This window comes from Triturus cristatus, chromosome 5_2, assembly GCF_964204655.1.
Source record: "Triturus cristatus chromosome 5_2, aTriCri1.1, whole genome shotgun sequence".
In the NCBI taxonomy this organism is placed as follows: Eukaryota; Metazoa; Chordata; class Amphibia; order Caudata; family Salamandridae; genus Triturus; species Triturus cristatus.
In genome coordinates, this window is record NC_140588.1 from 507,005,800 (window position 1) to 507,029,209 (window position 23,410).

At 41.1% G+C, this 23,410-nt stretch overlaps 1 protein-coding gene across 2 annotated transcripts in view; it reads right to left on the reverse strand.

Annotated features, from left to right (window-relative positions):
• ITPRID1 (ITPR interacting domain containing 1) overlaps nucleotides 1-23,410 on the reverse strand; it is a 607,194-nt gene that overhangs the window by 579,501 nt on the left and 4,283 nt on the right. The gene's annotated exons all lie outside the window — the stretch shown is intronic.

The following is a 23,410-nucleotide window of genomic DNA, read 5'->3' on the forward strand; positions in this document are numbered from 1 at the left end:
GCTAGACTGCTGCTATGAAGGACTGCTGCCCTATTGTGATTACCTGCTGTCTGCTACCCTCTTGACAGGGTGAGAAGGACTGGGTCTGCATCTGTTGAACCCAGGACTCTAAAGTTACTCTGAGGGCTAGTTGGTTGGCCTCCTGAGAAGAGCCTGAAGAACAAAAGGCTACAACAACCTTGAAATCAGTACCTGGACCCTCCCATCTGTGAGTCCTACCTTGCCAAGTGGTGCCACCTCAGTCCTGGACCTTGGAAAGTGAGCCTGAAGGCGCTCTGCCAATTGATCTGTGGATCCAGCAGAACCGACACATCCCCTCTGCTGCACGATGCAAACCTGAGCAGAACAGATGTATCGCCTCTGCTGTGAGGATTCTCTCAAAGCAAGGACTGCACATCAACCTTGCAGCCCACATCAGAACCCCTGCTGTGCGAAGCTTCACCAACCCAGGGACTTGCATCGCAACTTTGCAAATCCTCGGAAACAGCGCATCGCCTCAGCTGCGCGATGCATCCTCGATGCAGGGCCTTGCAGTGGTCTGCAACCAGGATTTAAGTTTCTCTGTTCAGCGGGCCTAAATAGGTCCCTGTACCCAGCTCATGCTTCTTAGTGGTCAACCTGAACTTGTGACTTTGTCCCGGTCTGGCATGACCAGATATTCAGAGCTGGCTCTTTGTGCTTTATGGCACTATTTTTCTGAAATCTTTCAAACTGCATTTCTCCGGTTCTACTGATCAGATTCTTGTTGCATTTGTCTTGTGTTATCAAAATCTGGTTCATTTTTCTAAATTGGTATTGGGATTGTTTTTGTGTGGTGTTTTAACTTCATTACAGTTTGAAGTGTTACACAAATACTTTGCAGATTGTCTCTGAATTAAGCAATGCTGCTCTATGCCAAGCTAGCGGGTGGTTGAGTACAGGTTAATTTGGGGTTTGCTTGTGACTTCACCCTGAGAAGGATTATGGTTGCTGCTTGAGTAGGGTTTCACCCCCCTTAACCAGTAACCCAATTTCTTACATGGCATACATATGTACTTATATAATATTCTTCTTGCTTAACTGCTGAATTTCAGGCTTCAAATACAGAATGTACACTTGTGTATGATACATTGACAGCACTGCCACTGTTGCACTAAAGAGACCTAAATGCATCTTTGTCAGTATTAGTTTGCATATTGGATCATTACTGGCTGGTTCAAACCATGATATGTGCTGAAGCTGTGTAACTTTATAGTAGGTTCTGAAATCTGGGGCTCTGCATATCGCCTTACTCCCAAGACAATCAAAGCATTTCCAAAGATATTCTACCATTGCCCCTTCCCAATATAGCCTTCTCATGATTGAATCCAGCTCTTTACAGCATGCATCTGGGGTCTGCATTGGCTGAAAGCGATCTTCTTGCTGAAAGCGATCCCAGGGGAGCATTCAAATTACGTTTATATACCAGGACCTACAGAATTCTTTTTTTTAAATGCCTGCTTTAGTCTTAAACTTTACCCAATTTTAAACTATGGCCATGCTATGTAAGCCGTGTTAAGAGAAAATTTATTTATGTGCAACATTTGCTATTGGTGTCTAGATTTTTTAATGAAATGCTTCCAACACAATTTTGGGAATTTTCTTACTTATTTTGAAATGCCTGTTCACGCTGTTCATAACTTATGTAACTTTGGCTCAGAGCCACAGACTAAACCTTATATTTGTGAGAAACAGGACCCCACTCATATGCGGCAGGAGGTGATGCTGTTCCTGTTTTCCTATCACAGGAGCAAACATGATCCTGCCACTTAATAGGCATTGGATGCCAAATGCAACATGTCTTTGATGTTGGGGCCTTCTGAATTGAGAAGGATGCCACTCTTGCACCCATGTAATGACGTAAGTGTATTGACATGGACAAGCCTGAAAAGGTCTGTGGAAGCCAGTTTACTGAATTGAATTTCTACCCCTCAGTTGAATGGAGTCTTTTACTCACAATCAGAATTTTCGTGAGCAATGGAGTAAGGGATTGGCAATAGAAATATGGGACATTTCTTTACCATGACTGCATGACACCATTCTTTGTGACTGCCCTTTGTTAGTTCAGAAACGCCAAAGGGAAAAGGTAGCTAGTGGATTCAGGAAAAGATCTTAGGACATATAGGTTGGTAAGATTATTAATAAAAATTTATTAATTTTAAATTACTATTAATTATTTATTTGATGATTATGTAAAATGTGTAATTAATATATTTTTTACATTATATTTTAGGTATGAGTTGTTGGATTTGTAAAGGTTTGGAAATTAATTATTTATAATTAATGAAGAATAATTTTTATATTAATTATGTGAACTATGTAATTAATATATTTTTAAGGTCATATTTTAGTTGTGTGTTGTTGGGTTTGTAGGGGTAAGGGGAAGTTAATTAAGTATAATTACATTATTAATTTATTATTTAATGTTTCATTGATATGTATGTAAATTTGAGTTATATTTTAGGTGTAGGTTATTGGGTTCTTAAGGGTACACTGTGGGAGGTTAATTAAGAAATATTTGATTGAAAATGAATCAATAATTTATTATTAATTAATTTATAAACAATTATGTAAATTGTGTAATTTTCATATTTTTAGATACCTTCTAGGGGTGGGTTTTTTCATTTGTGAGGAATAGGGTGGGAAGTTAATGAAGTAATATTTATTAATTCATTATTAGTTGTATTGCAATATTGAATCTATTGATAATTTTGTAAATTATTTGATATTTACATTTTCCATGTTATATATTAGGTTTGTTTTGTTGTGTTTGTAGGAGAATAGGGTAGGAAGCTAATTAAGTAATAATACATTAAAATTCATCATTAATTTATTAATAATTGTTTTATTTATTACTTAATATGCCAAATGTGTCATAGTTTTCTTTATTTCAATCACATTTTAGTTGTTGGCTGTGATGTTTCTGAGAATATAGGGTGGCATTTTAATCAAATTAATACTTGTTTTAATTCATAATATTGTTAAAAACTGCAAAACTTATATAATTAAATTTTTGTTTAAATTTACACATATAACGTTTATATTAAGAATTCTATATTTTTGGGTAATTTATAGAGTTGTTCAAATATGTTATTTGTTTGAAGTGAACTACTCTCTCTTGACTGATGCACAGAGTGGAGTGGGAATAGTTCATTTTACCCCTCTGGTGTCCAATGCTTTTCTTCTGTTGTTCAGACTGGAGTAGTAATAGTACATTTTACCACTATGGAGTCCAACACTTTCCCTACTATTGTATACATTGCAGGAGAAATGGTATATCTATTTTTCACAGATGTTATACTGTTTCCAATCCATATTTTTTTAAATATATGTAATATTATTACTCGTTTATTTGTTTAAACTTATAGTCCAATCAATTAAAACTTTATTTGATTAAATATCCATAAAATTATAATGCGACTACAGTTCATTAAATACATTTCATAATAAATATACAGAAAGTGCCTGGGCATATATGGAAGCAAAATTTACAACAAAAATCAGAAGATATTAGCAAATACACATTTTAATATACTTCATCAAATTTAACAATTAAACTAAAAACCTGTTTAGCAGAATTAGACAACAAATGGAGACTTATTAAAATAAAACAATGGTCACCCTAATCATTAAAAAAAACTTTTTCAAATGGGGAGACAAATAGAGACAAAAAAACATCATTCCAATAGCGAAAAAAACAATCAAGATTTGTTATTTCCCCACAGTTCTGAAAAGTTTCACACACTTCAATATATCTATAAATTGTGCTGCATATTAACTTTTTTACAGCAGTTGTAGGTACATCAATGCTGGCCTTCACTGTATGAAATGTAAAGTCCTGAACAAAACCCTAAGATTTCTTATTTTTTTATATATTATTTACATAAAACAATTAATATAAAGTGAAATATTTTTTAATAAGTATGCTAAATATATAAGTATATATAAATATAAATATACAAATATACATTTATGTGTGTATGATCTAAGTATACATTGATAAATAGTATAAAATGTTTCTTGAATTTATGTATTCTACATTATAGTTATGTTATATTTTAAAATCTATAAAATTTACTATTTGAACCTATACATTTCTATTAGAAATCGATATTGATCTCAAACACTGATCTTCGCTCCTTTTCAATGACAATATGATGTGTTATCCCTTCTCTATCATTTCAAAATGTACATGCTTCTCCTTATGAATAAGGAGACTCATCTTCTCCTTCGATTCTTACGTACAGATTAGTCAAGAATACTGTCAGGTTAGTGGTTTACAAGGCCAATTTGTGAATATTCATCATTGCCGGGCTTTCTGAAAGACACACTGCAGTAAAAGGTCTAACCAAATACAACCAAGAAGGGTAATCTACTTGAGCAAAGAAACATGCACCACACCCCTCTCCACCTCACACTCTCCCTCTTTCTTCAGCTGCACCATCACCGTTGCTGCCTCTATCAAACTCATAGCAGTCTACATGAACATCAACCTAAATATGTTCTCACTAGAAGCTTAGTAACCCAAGATTATTTTTGTAACTAACACAATTAAAAAATGCCCCTTTCACCACCTTGCCCCTCACCTCTGCAGTGGTTAAAGCAGTCAATATCTAGGTTTATAAACATTTACCTTACCCCATCAAAGCAGCTTGTGTCCTACGAACTGCAATCACTGATAATTCTAACTTCATCATGTCAGCACATGCACATGCAAATACCTCTCATCTGTCCTCCTGCCATGAGCTGCCTGTCGCGTTCCACACAATTGGTCACATGGTCTGAACAAACATATTTCCATCACACAGCACTGTTGATATTGTTGTGGAATTGCTCTTTCTACATCCACCACAGCACTCCTTCTCTGTATCAAGTGGGTCAGCTCAATCCTCACCTACCACCTTTCCCGTGGACTCTGCCTCACTCTTTATCGGCCTCCTTTACCTTAGTGCCTTTATCTCTTTTGACTTCTAGCACAAACACAGACAACACACACATTTTCCTCTCCTTCACATTCCTCATGCTTTAATTTCAAGCCTAAATTTCCACCTTCCTAACTGCCACCTGAAACTAGAAGGCATATGCATGACATACCATCTGGGAGTATATGCCCTACTTCCCAATCTGATCTGATATTGAATACTTACTGTTCGGCCTGCCCCTTTTTGCAGGGTTAACCAAAACTTCTTGCCTTCTTCCTCCTATTTTTATGACCCTCTTGTTGTTGGCTTTAGGACTCAGGGCTCTTTACCACTGCTGACCAGTGCTAAAGTGCATGTGCTCCCTGTCTAAAATGTAATAGTATTTGGTTTCTCCATGATTGGCCTATTTGATTTAGCAGTAAGTCCAAAGTACAGTGCAGCAGGTGTGTGCAGGGCATGTAAGTCCAATGCTACTAGTGGGTCTGCAGCACTGGTTACGCCTCCTACATGAATAGCCCTGCAAACATGTCTAAGGCCTGCCACTGCAGAGTCTGTGTGTGCAATATTAAACTTTCATGTCGACCTGGCAAGTGCACCGACTTGCAAGGCCCAAACCGTATCTTGTATTACATGTAAGGCACCACTAAGTTAGTCCCAAGGTACACCCAAGGTAGACTCATGCGCAGGGTGCAGTGTATTTGAAAGGTAGGACATGTACTATTATGTTTTACATGTCCTGATATTGCTAATTTCGTTTTTCACTACAGCAGGGCCTATCTTTCCCAAAGGTTAGCATTGGAGCTGCCTTCCTTGTAACATCTTACAAGTGTATCCTCCAATTGGGAGCTGATAGAAGATTGGAGTTTGGTGTCTCTGGACTCAATTTAAAAATATATCTTGTAGGGAAGTTGGTTTTTAATGTGCAGGTCTGACAATGGCCCTTTTAGAAATTTGCATACTCTTACTTTAACCATTCTGTGCCTCTGCCTGCCTCTGAGTACACGTTTGGGTCAGGGTGACAGTTGAGCACTTGTGCGTTCACTCCAGACAGTCACACAAAGGGAGCTGAGGTGTGGGTAGCATATCCTGATGGCCTATCACCCGTCTGATGGGCCTTCCTGAGCTAGAGCGTTAGGAGGAGTTGATACTTGCACCTGAATAGGGCTGTGCCTGTCCCCTCACAAAGCATTTTCCTATCCCTGTAGTGTGTCTGTAGCTAAGGCAGGGGCCAGGAAGGGCAGGGTATTGTGTACTACAAAGTTTGCCTATTTCAAAGGATGAATTGGGTATAAGTACTGGACCTCTGACACCATATACTCAGAACCCTTCTGGATTGAGGACATCTGACAGGAAGAAGAGCTGTGTTGTTTCAGAAGGATTGCCACTTTGAGGTTAGGTTTGCGGTGTTCCATCATGCTCCTATTCACACAACCTTGATGTCCACCTACACTTGAACAACCTCCCAGCAGTGTTCAGGGCTATTCCCCCATTAGATTTCAAATGGGCTATATATTCTATTTTTTCAATCCTGAGGATGGCAAACACCACTTTAGGCAATGCTACAAAGCATATCTGCACATGATTTTCTCAGACCCATTAACATGGAGCTTTGATATGCTGATCTTTCCTTCAAACATACAAAACAAAAAAATGTGAATAATACAGGAGTATGTACTTTCCAACTGTGTTAAGTGCTCTAAGAAAAGTGTACATCTCATGCCCTCAGCAAATGACTGCAGCTGACACATTCAGGAGGATTGATTGAGTGAATGACCAGCAGATTACATTGACCCTACCTCATTTACTGTTCAAGCACAGCTATTCTGTATCATTTGTTTTATATTCCCATTTCTTTAAGTTTCATTATATGGCAGATAAACATTCAGGAGAGTGCCACAAAGCTTAGGAAGTTGGGGCCATAGAAATGATAATAATTAATATAAATAATTTCTCTCGTTCTTCATGAGGTATCAAGATCACATTACATGAATGGTGACAGGCCATCCAGGAAATACTACAACTTCACCCACAAAACCAACACACCATTTGATAGTACCAAATACCCATAGCATTTGACTTTAAGGTGAGAAAGTACTCAAAAGAATCATTTTAATTGTCTCTTTCTTTGCAAATCGTGCTGCATTTCTCTAAGCTGATAGCTATGATTTTGTCGTATCATATTAGTTGTTATAATTAATTTAGTATTTGCAATTAACTTCCTTCAAACAGAGGCCTAGTATTTCTCATTACAATTCATGCACTATGAGGTGATTTGACCTCCAAGAGAGAAGCCCTTCCTTTTTTTTTTTACACTTACATATCTGTGAAAACAATTTGGTTTTCAAACTCTCCAGGCGATGGCCTGATTATCATAACTTTCTCCATAAAGGTTGACTTAACAATTGAGGCGATGATTGGAATCAGAGGCATGGAGAAATGGAAGGTGGTGAAGCCTGCAACAAAAAAGAGTAGATTTCCCAATCGTGGCAGTTTCTGGAAAGTGATTGGGTCACTACCTATTCTTCCTTTGACTTTAGTAAAAGAGGACATACCAAAATAAGACCCGCTAGCACAGGAAAACTAAGACCATCCTCTGCAATAATGTAATGGGGGTAAACCCAGTCATGCCTCAGGGAAGTCAAATGTTGTACTGGGGAAAGTGAAATTAAAATCCCTAAAGGGTGTCGCCATGAACCAACTGTAAGTGAGGGGGAAACAAAGTAATCGTCAGTAAGAGTCCTTGTAGAAGAATATAAAACCTTCTATAGTTTGTGAGCTATGATTGTAACCATGGAAGACCATTGTTAGCAGTCCTCAACGACTTACTTCGCCATACCAAAACAAAGGTTTGAATGTCAAGGAGGAGACTTCAGGAAATATGGGGACATGAAAACCCCTATCTAGTTGAGATCTGAATGAAAATCATCATTTCATTCCCATGCTTCTTTACATGTCTTTATATACCAGCCTTTTCTACTGTCAGATTAGCAAGGAAGAAGTTAGATGGATTTTTACAACCATCTTTAATTCTATTATTGACTAGGATCTTTTGCTTTATTTCCATCTATTGAATTGTTTACACACAATTATGGTTTGTTAATTGCTTTATTTGTTCCACTTTTCACCACTTTGGAAGTAAAAGTGTGATAGAGTTCTAAAGGATAGTATACCTAAAGGAATATCCAGCTTCTTTAGATTTAGGTTGCAATTGTGAAAATGGTGAGGCACACCAGTTTTGTTTTCACCTTGTCTCTAACAGATATTGGCTGCTACAGTTAATTCTAGATTTGACTCTTAGTTAAAGTAAAAACAGACTACTCTTTGCAAAGCAAGACTTAATTGGAGTAAGACTTGTAGATGAAGTCCTGCACCCTTGATGAATCCAGCAATATTGTGACAGTGTTTGTGCTGTATGCAACCACTCAACCTGTCCTCCCCTGAATGAAGTCTCAAAAACACCACAAAATATTAAAACATGTTATTTTATAAATATTTTTATTTTAGATAATAGCTTAGATCTTTAAATTCTTTACTCTATAACTGTCAAGGATGTTTATAATGTGCATTCCTGAATAACCTATGCACCCCCTCAATTTTATTTAAAAGTAAACTTTAGACTGTGGCTCACATTACTCAAAAAGGGAGAATGGGTACTTTTTATGAAGCTAGTGAGAGGCCAACCTAAGCACTATTTGGGCCTTCTACACTTCAATCTATCAGGGCAGTATCTAGCACCTAACTAAAACAAAAACAGATACACAGGGATTTCAGTGTAGAAGGCCAGATACAATTGATATTAGGGAAAGGGACGGGGCTAAAATGTGTGAGCAGTTAAAAGACCAGCACATGTGCCTGTTTCTCAACTTGGAATCTCGAACGTTAAAGAATGTTGAAAAAGAGGGAACAAGTGGTAACATACTTTTCAGATTGTCAACCTTCATTTAAAAACATAGGGAAGCAGCATTCAAAGAGCAAATGTCCTACTCATTTTAGAGTAAATAGATCCATGAAGCTGAATTTTTGTGTTTGTTTTTAAATAAAACAATGTTTTTTGTTTTTTTAATGCGACCCACTTTCCATTAAGAAAAATGGGATGCATTTCAAAAAGAAAAATGAAACATTTCAGTTTAATTTTTTAAGAGCAGGCAGTGATCTGTGGGACCACTGCCTGCTCTTAAAAAACATTTTTGCATGCATTCACATAGGGGAAGGCGATCCCCTGAGGACCCCTACTTGTTTCCAAATGGGTTACAACTTACTGGAAGTAGGCGGTAAAATGAGAATGTATGGGACCACACTTTGCTTGTAAAATATTCTTACATAGCACTGTGAGCAAATATTAGGAAGGCACGCCCTTAACACGCTCCTTCCTAATACTGAATCACTAACTGTTAGACACGGGGGTCTCTAGTTGGCAGAGGTAGGTACCTTTGTCCAAGTAGGGAAGGTGATGCGTCAGTTCCTTACACGCAGGGAAGGTGATGCGTAGGTTCCTTGCTCTGTGGGAGGTGATGTGTTGATTCTTTACTGCTGCCCAGGGGAGGTGATGTGTCAGTTTTTTACCAGAGAAGAGGTGATGCGTTGGTTTCTTACTGCGTGGGGAGGTGATGCATCAGTTTCTTACTGCACCCCCCAACAATGTGACAGACCTGGTGCCTTGATGTGATGAGTGACGATTTCGAGATGATGCGATAGTTGGTGCAGCCGCACAGCAGGGCCTGCATCAGAATCAGTGCGGCGATCTCGGCCTTTGTAGCTTGGTGCACTCAATGCAACGTGCGGCGATTTCTCAAGCTGCGGGCAGGCGCTGTGTCGGTTTCTTCAGCGATGCGTTGGAAACAAGTGCAGATGCGTCGTGCTTCTCTTAGTTGCGTTGCTTTTCAACAGCAGAAACAACCTCCAGAGGCCCAGAACTGCAGCAGGCACCTCCTGGCAGGTCAGAACTCCCAGCAAGGAAGTTCAGGGGAGCTGGGGGTGAAGTCTAAGTGTCCCTGAGACTTCAGAACGGGAGGCAAGCTCTACTTCAAGCCCTTGGAGATCTTCCTCAAGTAGGGGACACAGCACATAGCAAAGACTTGTCCTTTTTTTGGCAGAAACAGCCACTGCAGGCCAACCCCAGACAGCACACAGCAAAGCGGCAGTACTTCTCCTCAGTTTCTCTAGTTCTTCTCCTTGGCAATGGTTCCTCGTCACTTCAAGAAATGATCTAACGTTCAGGAGTCTGGACCTCACTCTTTATAGCACAAAATCATTTGTTCTCTGGAGGCAGAGAAGCTCTTTGCACACCCACAACCAGTTTTGTTCTCTCTGGTGCAGCTTCCCGGCAGAAAGTGGAGACAGCAGTGTCAAAGGCAGAGCAGGCCCATTCAGGTGTGAAAGAAATCTCCTCCCCCTACTCTGAATGCAGCCCAGGTCTATTCAGCCCAGGCCTGACTCACTCAGGAAAGGTAGGACACACCTCAACCCCCTAAGTTGCTGTCTGAATATAATGCACATCCCCACCCCTGTCACTCCAAAGCCAGACAGTCAATATACAAACCTAGCAAAGGCACACAGGATGGCTAAGCAAGAAAATACCTACTTTCTAAAAGTGGTATTTTCAAACACAGAATGTACAAAATCATCCCCATTAAAAGATTTGTCTTTATATTCTGAGTTCAGGCATCGTAAAACTTTATCTTCCCATCTTGTCCAAGTGAAAAGTATATTTATAAGATGTTATAAATGAACTCCCATTCTATCCTATGGGACACATAGCCCTTCAATAGTAAAAAACGAAATTGGCAGTATTTCACTATCAGGACATGCCACAATCATCAGGGCATGTGCTACCATTCACATACACTGCACCCTGCCCACAGGGGGACCTGGCCCTACCCTAGGGGTGACTCACATGTGAGGAAAGGGAAGGTTAGGTCCTGGCAAGTAAGTGCACTTGCCAAGTCGACATGGCAGTACCAAACTGTGCAAAGACTCTACAGTGGCAGGTGTGAGTTACATTTACAGGCTGCTTATGTGGGTGGCACAATCAGTGCTGCAGGCCCACTAGCAGCATTTGATTTCTAGGCCCTGGGCACACACAGTGCACTGTACAAGGCAATGACTAGTAAATCAAATATGCCAATCAAGGAATCACCAATCCATAGCATTAATTTACAGGGAGCACTTGCACTTTGGCATTGAACAGCAGTGGCAAAGTGCCCAAAGTATCTAGACCAGCAAAAACGAACTTCAACACACAGCAAAATACCAGGAGGCAAAAGCCAAAATACAGGGGAACCCCACGCCAATGATGCCAGGTCTAGCACTAAGTCATTTTGCGATTCAGTTTTAGGTTACGGAATCAAAAAATAGGTTTGGGAAAGGAATATTCCAGTCGCAAACGACCTGATTCTGCTAATCAGGCCATTTGTAACCAGATAAAACCTACGTACATGTGACCCATAGTCAAGTGCCGTCCAACATGGCTAGGACAAGAAAATCAATGTTCATGTAGAGATGTTAATTGCATTAAGATACATAGTAGTAGCCTTTATAGAAGCAGAGAGGTGCGGGTAGTAAAAATATACTTGCTGACTGGGTTCTGGCCTTTTAACTGACTGTACAAAATATAAATGCCCCCAATTTTAGTTTCTTCTCCTACATAAATACAATTTTAGAAGCAATCCTTCCACATGTATCCATATTATGCACATTCTCTGCTCACCATAGTGATGTGAAATGGGTGGAAGTCATGACAGAACCCTAGAAAGACATGGGAGAATAATAAATTACCATAATATGAAATGGAGGTTCAGTGACTAGAATCCATAAGCAACTTTATATGAAGTCAAACTTTCTCACTACTCACAATGCATTCAGGATGCATCTATCCAGAACAAACAACTCTTCAAAAGCATCTCTGATTTCTTTAACACTGACTGTAACTCAACTTGCGCAAATACTCTCCGGGCCTGTACAACTAGCTAGCCGACCACATTACCGATACAGCTGAGACCCTCACATTTAAAAGACATCACTGAAATCTCATAGTCCTATGCAGCTTAAACTACTGCACTGATCAAGGTTGTCTGCATTGCAAAATCATCAGATAATCCATGAACCCCCACAAGTTGTTTTAATCCTCCTAGGATTGCCTGCTGCTATACCTTCTGGAGCGATCTTTTATTTCTTTACCCTCAGATAGAGAGTTCCTCAGTGAACTAAAACATCGGACACTAAGCTACTACAGAAGAAACAAGGACTCGATCAATCAAGCACCAAACCTCCACTCAAAATTAAATATTGACTTGTATCGGTAATGTGGTCTGCTGGCGAGAATAGATAGTTGATTTCTGAGGAAGCTCCTTGAAAAGGTACTTTTCATTAAAACCTCGGATTTCCTCAAACAAAACAACCTCTTCTCAGACAAACAAGCTTTTTTTTACATCCAGAAGAATCACTGAACGTGCACTAATTGCAAACTGGGATGACTACAAGAACATCGCAAACTCTAATGTTGTTTTTGTCATTTACACTCTCAACCCATCATCAGCTTTCAATACTGTCAATCAACAACTCCTAGTCCAAAGACCAAGGTGTACATTTACTCATATTTGGGTGGGAGTTTGCTCACTCATCACTTATTTATGCTGCTCTTGTGAGCCTTTTGACTGTATTGTAGCAAACAGTCTGTGATCAGGGAATGCTCACCATTCACCAAGTGATTCACCAGCGACCAGAGCTTATGATAAATGGGGGGCATCATTGGTGGGTCGAGATTTAAAATCCAAACAAAGACCAACTTGTGGCACCTTGCAGAGCTTTTAAAAAAACAGTATAACGAAGCAGCACCTTTGCTGCATTGCATTACATGGCATCAAATAGGCGTTACATGGGTGGAGCATGGGAGTTCCCAGTAAACCTGGGTTTGTGCCAAAATGGTGTTCCCATCCAAGAAAGGCATAATGAGGAGAAATATCTTCATTTGTCTGTGCTGCCTAAAAAGAGTGATATATGCCTTTAAAGCAAATTCAAAAAACTTTATTTCGACAATTAAGTCATAAAAAGTAGCAAACATCACCTAGTTACGTCATCATCAAAAACTGTGCCAATACTTATCAAAAAGCAAGTCATAAGTTACACTACTTATTCATTTACATTAAAGACATTAAAACCTATACTAACAATCAGTTAAAAACATTTCATATTTAAATTTCAGTTTTCAATACTCAACGATATAGGCCCCTTAAGATAGCAGGATATCCTAATTAGACAAATTCTGTTTACACGAAGGTAAGTGAATGGGTGAACAGATGAATGTAAAGGGGAATGACTATAATTAGATGTCTATCTGTCAGAAGCTTCTAAAAGGATTTGCCTGGACCGTATGATCCATGCCCACTTCATGAATTTAGCCATTGCAATTGCGATTGTCGGGCTTGGATCTGTACACAAGATTCTTAGTGCCACCTCGTGTTTTCTGGTGCCTAAAAGCCGGCAAACGGGTAATACCCATTTCTTGAGAGGGAGCACATAAAGGGGGCAAAAGAACAAAAGGTGACTCAAAGATTCAGTCAGATCACTACAATTGGGGCATTTGTCCACAGTTCCTTTAGTCCATTTAGATGTAAATGAACAAATGGGAAGGGTGCCAATCCTAAATTGAAAATAAAGTTTGCGATCGACTGGTATTTCTATCAGATCCCAAAAAGGTTCCTGTCTAGGAAAAGCCTTGAATTCTAGGAATCTAGCTGTCAATTGCGATACGCTTCCCTTGGAAGCTGATTCCATACTGATCATTTCCCAATACATTTTCTTCAAAATTTCTTTTGAGGGAAAGACCGCATTTTGGGGATCGTCCCATAGATTGCTCAATCCTAATCTATAGAGCAATGATTTGGTAGACCTCAACCAATCAATTTTACATGAAGTGTCTTTCTCCATTATTTCTTTTAAACCCAAGGCATAGTGTTTGAGCTCCTCTGTTGACCAAACCCTACGCCAATACAGCAAAGGTCGCAAGTTGGCTGTATCTTTTAGAGTTTTCAGACCTAAGTCCCAAAAAAGAGGTAACAGAGGAGTGCTTTGGGGTACACCGACCACTTTTCGAATGAACTCACTCTCCAAAGCATTCAGGCGTTTTGTATTGTTACCGTACCCCCATAGCTCTGAGCCATAGAGAGATGAGCTACGTACCTTCATCGAATAGATTTCGAGAAGTGGGCCTATAGGTTGTGTTTTCGAGGATTTAAATCTCTTTAGAAGAAAGCCTGCCTGTTGCTGGAACTTCAGGACAGATAAATCCAGGTGGCTGTTCCAATACATATTCTTCTGCAGCGTGACACCTAGATAAGTGAACGCATCGACCTGTTCCAAGGGCGTGCCATTCAGGCAGATAGCGCCATTAAAGGGTTTGTAAGATCTACTCGGGTTTGGGCCATTGAGAACCATAAACTTGGTCTTGGAAACATTTATTTCCAGACCGCTCAGCAAGCAAAACTCTTCAAAGCGCCGGAGGGTAAGCTGCAGGCCTCTAGGGGTTTTGGAAATCAGCAAAGTGTCGTCCGCGAACATGAGGACAGGAATTCGGATGCCAGTCAAAGCCGGTGCATCCGAGGGGACCCGGGCGAGGAACTCAGCCACCCCGTTCACGAAGAGCGAGAACAGGGTTGGTGCCAAAACACAGCCCTGTCTGACTCCACGGGGAAACACTGCGTTACCTCACCCTGCCTGCCCCATCGGACCCTGGCAAAATTGTCCTCATGCAAGCGAACGACCAATGCCAACAACTCCGGTGCCATCCCCAACCCCTCCTGTACCCTCCATAGCTTGCTGCGCGGGACCAGATCGAAGGCCGCATGCAGATCTACAAACACAGCATACAAAACCCCTCTGTCTAAGACCACCGTCCTCCAGTAGAGTACGATAAACCTGAAAATCTGATCAATGGTACTGGTTTTTGGGCGAAACCCAGCCTGTAAAGGGCTTAAAACATTATTAGCCTCCATCCAGGTCTGGATCCTGCCCAAAACCAGACGTCCCATAATTTTTTGCATAGCATCGATCAGACTAATTGGTCCATTTGTGTCTTGTCCTTTTGTCAAATATTTACAATACGTTTTTGTATATATCTGTTACAGCCCTGAAGAAGTCCTTTGGTGGACGAAACGCGTTGGCTGTTCTGTCTGTTCTGGAAAATTGTTGTTTTAATTGTAAAAGTTACTGTAAAATAAAGAAGAATCCGTTGAGAAAACGTAAAACTACTCAAGAACTCGAATTTGATTTAATTTACATTGTTTAAGTGGTGCATTTGGTTTGGTGTTTGTACATGTACTTTCCAGTCCTTGGAACGACATTGTGCTGGCGGGTGTCTACCAAATTTGCACACTTGGGGTGATTGGATTAAATCACCAAAACTGATATTGAGTAATTTTAAATCCGGTGCTGCTCTAGAGGGCCACCGCTAGCATTGTGCTTAGTGGTCTGTAATTACAGGCCAATGATTTGTCCCCTTTCTTATATATCGGGACAATCTCTGCACCTTTCCAGGAGTGTGGGATAGCCATTCCCTGAGCTATGGCGTTGGCTAAGTGGGTGATATATGAGCACCATCTTTGTCTGTTGTGCAGGAATTCATCAGCTGGAATACAGTCCATGCCCGGAGCACGCCCCTGGGTAACCAAATCGAGCGCAATGTCAACCTCCTTAGTGCTGAACACAGGACTATTGTAAAACAACCTCCCCTTGGGACAAATACTAACGTCCTCACCACCTTTTGAGTATTGTGGCTTAAAGTATTTGACCCAGGAGTCCTGAGGAACATGATTATGAGGGCTATCAATTACTTCGCCCTTCTTCCATTTAAAAATGTTCCAGAACTTTTTCTGGTTTTTATCAGTGCATGCAGCTTTTAGTTCTTGCCATTCACACTCTTCCCATTCCTTTTTTGCCTTCCATTGGGCCTTTCTATAGTTACTACGAGCTATTTTGATCTTACTTGATTCTTTTGTTTTTAAAACAAGTCCCAAATTTCTGCGGGCTTGTTTACAGGAGTCATTATACCAGTCTTCCTGTTTACTTTTCATGACTTGTTTACCAAAGAAAGGCCTACAGAAGCAGGATTTGAGTTTAGCAAATAGTGTATCGTGAATATTCTCAAATTCAGCTAAAGGCTGGCTATTAGAGCCCGCTGTCGCTATTAGTGTCAATGCCTCTTCAACGTAAGACTCAATACTATTTAGGAGATCAGGGTGCTTTACCACATTATTCCACTTAAGGTGACGTTCATCATTTGTTAAAACGACATCTGGACATGTCAGTTCTGTAGCTCGGTCCCTCCTACCTCCTGGGCCAAAGTTAAAAGTGGCAACTAGTGGATTATGATCACTTTCAATTCTTGTTTTAACTTCCATATCCACAAGGGTATGCCACATCTTCAGATGGACCAAGATATAGTCTATATTGCTTGCCCTGATACCATTATCGAACGTCTTGATACCTTTCCTGTCTGAAACGGTTCTTCCATTGGCCGCCCTCAATTGGTTGCCCAGGCAGAACCCTTTCAAATACAGGGCTGCCTCAGTCCATTTGCTTGCTGTCTTTGTTTCAAGCTGTGGGACACCCCATCTTAGGTCCTCTTCCTCTGTTAAAAGGATTTCTTGAGTCCCTAATGGCTCGAAGGTCGTATTAAAATCTCCAGCAATTAGTGGGAGAACGTCATTGGAACTAGATTCCACGAGAGTACTCAATGCTGCCACGACCTTAGAGTTTTTCCCGCCTGGTAGGCCCCTAGCGTATACATTATATAGATCAATCTTAAAGTTTGGTTGCCAAGTTAACCTAATGCCCAAAATATCTTCATTCCGAGTTGAAATAGATTGGATTTTGCACTCCAAACTTTGTTTGATCCAAATGACCAAACCTCCTACCGGTCGGCCCTTGGGCCTTCTTCCCGCTGGGACAAAAACATTCAAATAGCCCAGCATATAGACAGGCTCATGCGACCATGTCTCCTGGAAAAGGCAAATATCGTGCTTAAGGATGAAATCTGCCCAGACAGGAGACAATAGCTTAGATCCCACACCCGCCACATTCCAAGATAAAAACAAAACATGCCCTGCTAAATTAGTTCCCTCCTCAGTTCTCCCAAAGTTTGCTACTGGGGAAAGAGCTGTATCCGGCAAAGGACATGGTAGACCCCTATTGCTTGGAATTTCTTTTTGATGCACAGCTTGCTGATCTTGTACCCTCACCCCAGGAGCAATTACTTGTGCAGAGGGCGTATAGATCACACCTTTACCCACAGGTTTAAGCTGTTCTTGTTTCCTTAGACCCTCCTCAATCTCTAGAAGTGCATAAGGCTCTTCTTGTTGGTCCTCTACCAGTAGAGCGGAATGTGACATTTCACAGTTGGAATGTCCACTACCATCAAACAGTCAGTCACAATCCGCTAACCCAGATAGTACCTCAAATCTGTTGATAGATCTAATATCCTCAGGAGTGCTACCTTTTGATGTAAGACCTCCAGATATAATCCCACGAGGGGGCAGAGACAGGGGTGCGTAAAAGTGAGACAGTGGCATTGTGCTTATTAAAGATGAACAATCATTCTGTGACCAAGAGCAAATATATTCCACACAACGTCTGTCTCTAAAGTTAATAACGACGCAATCCCCTTTAGTTGATTTGAATCTCTTGCCCACCCAATTAACTCTTCTAGCAAATAGAATTTCAGCACACATGTGGGGCGGCAATGGTCGCTTAACATTTAACCAAAAGGTGCATTTGTTTTTTAGGTCCCAATAAGACTCCCTTGCTCCTTTTTCCAACGGTGGGACCCCTGTTAGGATCACCACGTATGGGGCTGCTTCAGGGGGAAGGTGTAAGTCAATTAGGCCAGACGCTGTCTGCACTAGAGGTTCGGCAGATGGCGGCTGCTTATGTTTGCTAGCCATATTTGACTCTGTGCTAATGATTCCAGCTTGTGTAGGAGGAAGATTATCTTTTGTCCGGCTTGTATCAGTTAATGCTACTTGGGGTTCCTGATACGAGGAAAGGATATTTTCTGCTGCACTACTCGTTATTTTACTTGTGGTGATGTTGGTCTCAATACAGGAGCCTGATATACTTGCACACTCTTTTTGTGAACCCTGGCCCTGTCTTCCTCCTCGTGAATGGGCCGAGGCAAGTGACAGTTCCATGCATACAAGCCTACTTTCAATAGCACCCAGTCTTTCATAGATTGGCTCACAAAGTTTTTTAACAGTGCTTTCCAATTTACTCCAGAATGATGATACATCCGTTACTTCCATAAGTGATGGGCCCCCAGATGATCTTTGGTTAATCCCTGTTTCTGAGGTTTTTAAGCAGGGGGCTATGTCCTTTCTTACATCAGTTACGGGGGCAAGACCCGGTCGTGCATTCTTGCTAGCGGCTAGCTTCTGGTTTATCCTACGATTTTTTTTCGAGGTAGGAGGTACTGGCCGCTGGGCAGAAGCCAATTTTGAGTTTGTGGCTGAACGGGTCTTAATACTTGATAAAGGCTTCATCATAGTGCCCACATTATCAGTGTTTGTAATATCAACCACTTCATCTGGTATGCCGTACAAAGAAGGGGAGCAAATCATTATTTCACCACTTAGCTCCTCTACCAAAGGAGGTGTAGAGCTCAAGGACTCCAATCTAGCGGGTTGACAACATGGTGGGGATCTTATGTTAGCCATATTTCCTAGGGAGGACCTCTTGTCACATAGAATATCTAGAGATAGTCTTTTTTCTGTTAATTCGATATCTTTGGCGAGCACTGACTGTACACGCACCAGAAAATTATCTAGAGTTCCCATTAATGCACCCCCTGATGATTGATGAGTGGGGCCGTCCCTTTTGGCCATAACTGAAAATATATACTGACAGTCACAGTCAACAAGATTCCCCCTTACGTACAAGCAATGAACTGCAGCCTATCCTCTAATCAACTGCAAGTACCTTTAGTATGATGATGTTAGTGAAGGGTCCCGTTCCGTTCTCGGCCGATCTCGGACGGGCTCAGACGGGCCCGCCCTTGGCCCGGGCTTCGCCCCGGATTTAGCCCCGCACGCGTCCCGCTAACGCGAGAGTGGGTATAGTTTAAATAGTAAAAGAAAGGAGGAGTCAGGAAGAGGGCCCAGGTGCGTCCGGTAAGCTCTTCGCACGGCGCCCTGGTCCTCGCAGTCCCGGAGCTCAGATGAAGATTAAAATGAAGATAAAATGTTCGTGTCCTCCTTAAAATGTTCGTGTCCTCCTGCAGCTTGTTGCATTACCACTGATGCGACCCCAATGGAGATTTCACAGTATTAAAGCCTACGAGCGGCTCCCGCGAAGCGGGGGCCGCGAGGCACTAAATACTGGCAGGGGAGGAGTCAGGAAGAGGGCCCAGGTGCGTCCGGTAAGCTCTTCGCACGGCGCCCTGGTCCTCGCAGTCCCGGAGCTCAGATGAAGATTAAAATGAAGATAAAATGTTCGTGTCCTCCTTAAAATGTTCGTGTCCTCCTGCAGCTTGTTGCATTACCACTGATGCGACCCCAATGAAGATTTCACAGTATTAAAGCCTACGAGCGGCTCCCGCGAAGCGGGGGCCGCGAGGCACTAAATACTGGCAGGGGAGGAGTCAGGAAGAGGGCCCAGGTGCGTCCGGTAAGCTCTTCGCACGGCGCCCTGGTCCTCGCAGTCCCGGAGCTCAGATGAAGATTAAAATGAAGATAAAATGTTTGTGTCCTCCTTAAAATGTTCGTGTCCTCCTGCAGCTTGTTGCATTACCACCGATGCGACCCCAATGGAGATTTCACAGTATTAAAGCCTACGAGCGGCACCCCTTTAAAGCAGTTATCCCTTCCTGTGCAAAAACAATTCTGCCTCTAACACAGGTACCCTTGCACCAAGGCTTTTCATTGGCGTTAGGCTGCCTGAAGTGCACCAGCAGAATGAGAGGGCAGAAGTGCAGCATATCTTAATAGATATGGTGCCTTTATGCTCTCTTCCTGTAATGCATTGCAGCACAGAAAGCTACCTTGCTGCGCTGCACTGACTGGATGGTTAGTAAAACTGGGTCTAGGTATCCAGGTCCACAAAACTTATAATAGCCAGGGAAAAAATAGTAAGAAAATGGATTGCATACAATATTTCACTCTTGTTTTAACTGTTGTTTCTATTGCTGGTCCCATAACAATACATCTGCATTGTTTCTTGTCTAACTTACTCTTGATTGAGCCACAAAATAGTAATATGCACTTCACTCTGGCTAATGTTCCTATTGCAATTATCATCTTCTACATTGCACTATGGGTAGAAATTTGAGAAAGAAGAAGTCACTGACTCTAAAAAGTGTGTTCACCAACAGACAGAGGCAAACCATGAATTGGGTTTAGTAATGCCCTCCGCCCTATAATTCTCAGACAGTTGTCCTTCGCTTACTGAGGATTCAGGCTGAATATAGTATGAAAGATCACATGATCTTCTATTCTATTCTGTTTTATTCTATTCTATCCTTCTAGCCCAAAGCTATTAGAACATCCCGCCCCATGAGGGCAAAATATCCTAATACAAGAAAATCAACACCCAGGATCAATAGGGGGTTTGAAACCACCCTCTGCCTCCAAAGCACCAGTTCATTTCATAGCTTCTACGGTGTGTGCCTAACAGTTGCTACCACATGAACACAGCAAGAACTGTGAAAGGAGGGTGAAGTCAGGCCCTGGTTCTCCCGAGGCTTTGTTGAATTGCTCTTCTAGACATGACCACATCATACAAGAGTACATTAGTGGCCACTGTATGCAAGATTACCAGGATTGGTCCCTATTAGTGCATAATGGTTAACACTTAACAGCCATAGCTGTGATGTCCCAGGCATCTAGAAAATACTGCAAGGTTGCATGATTTATTGCTCAAATATCAGCATTAAATATATTTTTTTAATTCAACCATTTGTCTCCCAACATAAGCTTATAACTTCTGAAAATACACACATTTTTGCAATTTCATCCCGCATACAACGTTTTTGTTTTTAACCTACATATATGAATTCATTCAATGAGTCAAAATCTTCTAATTGATTGAGCTGTGCTGCACACCAGTGACCTATTTACAGGCAGATGAAGAGCTACCAGTTGATCACAGGCTACTCATTAGAGACGCCTGGCATAGGGCAATGGTCAGGTGTGCTGCGTTGCATTACCAGAAGAGAGCAGAAAAGCACCGTATCTATTAGGATATGGTGCACTAATATTTTTGGTATCTCTGGATGGCTTCACTAATATAATTAGCTCTTATTGTAGAAAAGGTTGGAGACCTCTGCTCGATGCACCCGGAAGAGAGGCCTAGAATTGATTGAGCATGGATCCTGCAACCCTTTATGACCCACTGATGGGCACTGTGAGAAATTCGCTCTGCATTTGACCTGAACTCCAGAGCTCTCAATCGTGGCCCATTATAAACACACACCCACAATATAGAAGCAGTGCTTTTCACAGTACGCAACGTACATGAGTAATAAGTTGTATGAAAAAACTACAGAAACACAACATCTTGAAAAAATCAAATACAAATACTCTTTGGAATTCAAGAGTAAGTATAAAGTGTAATGTAGATAGGACCAACATTGCTTTTTCCAGGCTGAGAGGTTAATGCCTGTTTTTGCTGTCTGCAGCTGTCTTCTTGTGGTGGGGAACGGGGACAATTAGAGATAGGGCACAGGCCCTACTACCACCCCCCAGCGACACCACAAAGTAGAATCATTTGCCAGTTCTTGTGTCATTTCTTGATCCACGACTGCTACACATTGACTTCTTTGTTATATCACAAGCACTGTTCACCACTGAATAAGGAAGATATCAAATTTTTAATAATTCCCATTTAACCGTTATTTGGCAAATTCCACAGTGGTTCCGAGGGGAACATAGTGGAGATTCCATGGAATAACAATTACTGACATTTCTAATAAAGAGCTAATTTGTAAATATAATTTAATATTTCCAATGCAATTACCAATACGCCGCCTGCAAAATGCAAGCATTGGAAGCATTTACAATTTGAACCAGAGTTATTTGTCAGGCAGGTGAATAGCCTGTTAACTGTTGATTGATACATAAGTGTTCTGTGCATGAATGGGAAATATTTGACTTCCAACTGGCCTTACTACAGAATTCTGACAAAGAAAATAGCCCCTCAGTACCAGAACAAATCTGAATTTGAATGTGCCGTGAAAAATATACGCAATTTTTACTACTGGAACTATACAGGTTGTCAATCTGCTCAAGATAGGCATATGGGTGTACTCTGAGGATCCTGTCTGAAAGTTAAAAACCAGATTCTCAAAGATTTTGCTATGGCTCGCTCTTGTAGTACACCTGGCTTACTCCTGAATTCCAGCAGTAACCAGGACTCTTACAAGTAAAACCTACTCAGAGCAAAATCTGCGGGAAGAGGAATTTGTTGCTATGCACTGGGTCTGTTGTCCAGTTCCCACCTAGGCACCTGCTGGAGTTATTGCTGGTGTCCTCTTTACCGTGTACATTCCACTGCCACAGATGTGTTTTGTTTGAACTCAATTGTACTATATTGACCAACCTCCAGAAATGTATTTCTTAGACTTTTAGATTTATACTGAAAAAGTAAAAATACATTTTAAAAAGGGTGCTACAATCACCATCATCAGTAATTTGAAGTCGAGGAAAGTTTTCCCTTTTACTAGCGTTTAGCACAAGATCCGCAAATGCTGCAGAGTTATGATTATCCGTACAGAATACACCTGGCTAACAAGAAGAAACGCCTAACACCGTGATGTATGTAGCACGTTTCTCTCAGCGTAAAACAATCTTCCTAAATATGAACTGCATTGGAAATGTATGAATTAAAAAAGAGGCCGGGGAGGTCAAGTGAATGTGTATTTATCTATGACCATATGAACAATAAAAATATTATTCAGAGTAAAAATATTTATGCAGAGAAACACATAGGAAACATAATGCATGTATTTGTGAAGAGCATGTTCCTCATGTGCTTCTTCACGCTGAATAACATGTTCACTGTTAACCGTCTCGAGAGCTCTCATTTGATCGTTTTCCAGAGGAGCTTAATAAACCCACCGGAATTCCAACTTGTGACTCGTTTTCGAGAGGAGCTTAATAAACCCACCGGAATTCCAACTTGTGACTCGTTTTCGAGAGGAGCTTAATAAACCCACCGGAATTCCAACTTGTGACTCGTTTTCGAGAGGAGTTTAATATAAACCCACCGGAATTCCAACTTGTGACTCGTTTTCGAGAGGAGCTTAATAAACCCACCGGAATTCCAACCAGTGACAAGAAAGCAAAAGAGAGTCAGTCCCCTGATGTGGACGTGGTAGCCACTTGAGTCATCACACCTGGTAGATGAAAATGTGAATTTTGGCACCTATACATTTACGGGTGGTACTTCTTATCAACAGCATACACATTTGTGATATATATAGTACTGTT